At 34.1% G+C, this 267-nt stretch overlaps 1 protein-coding gene across 1 annotated transcript in view; it reads left to right on the top strand.

Moving 5' to 3' along the window:
• LOC106108206 (eyes absent homolog 2) overlaps positions 1-267 on the top strand; it is a 44843-nt gene that overhangs the window by 36935 nt on the left and 7641 nt on the right. The gene's annotated exons all lie outside the window — the stretch shown is intronic.

Consider the following 267-nt stretch of genomic DNA (forward strand, 5'->3'; position numbering starts at 1 on the left):
GGAGTTGCGGGCGAAAGCTAGTATTAAAATAAATAATTTGATTTATTTACCAATAAACTGCTTACAAAAAAATGACCCAGAGTCTTCGCACTAGGCACAGCCTGTATCTCGAAGACCCAGCTCAGCGGATTACCTAAAATACTGCACATCATTAGACGAACCATATTCAGCTATAATTACAATGTAAACTAAAAAAGGGAGAATTTAATTAGTAAGCATAGAGAATGGCATAAAACAACTACTTCTTTTGTATAATCTATCAAAATC

This window comes from Papilio polytes, unplaced genomic scaffold (assembly GCF_000836215.1).
Source record: "Papilio polytes unplaced genomic scaffold, Ppol_1.0 DF821733.1, whole genome shotgun sequence".
NCBI lineage: Eukaryota > Metazoa > Arthropoda > Insecta > Lepidoptera > Papilionidae > Papilio > Papilio polytes.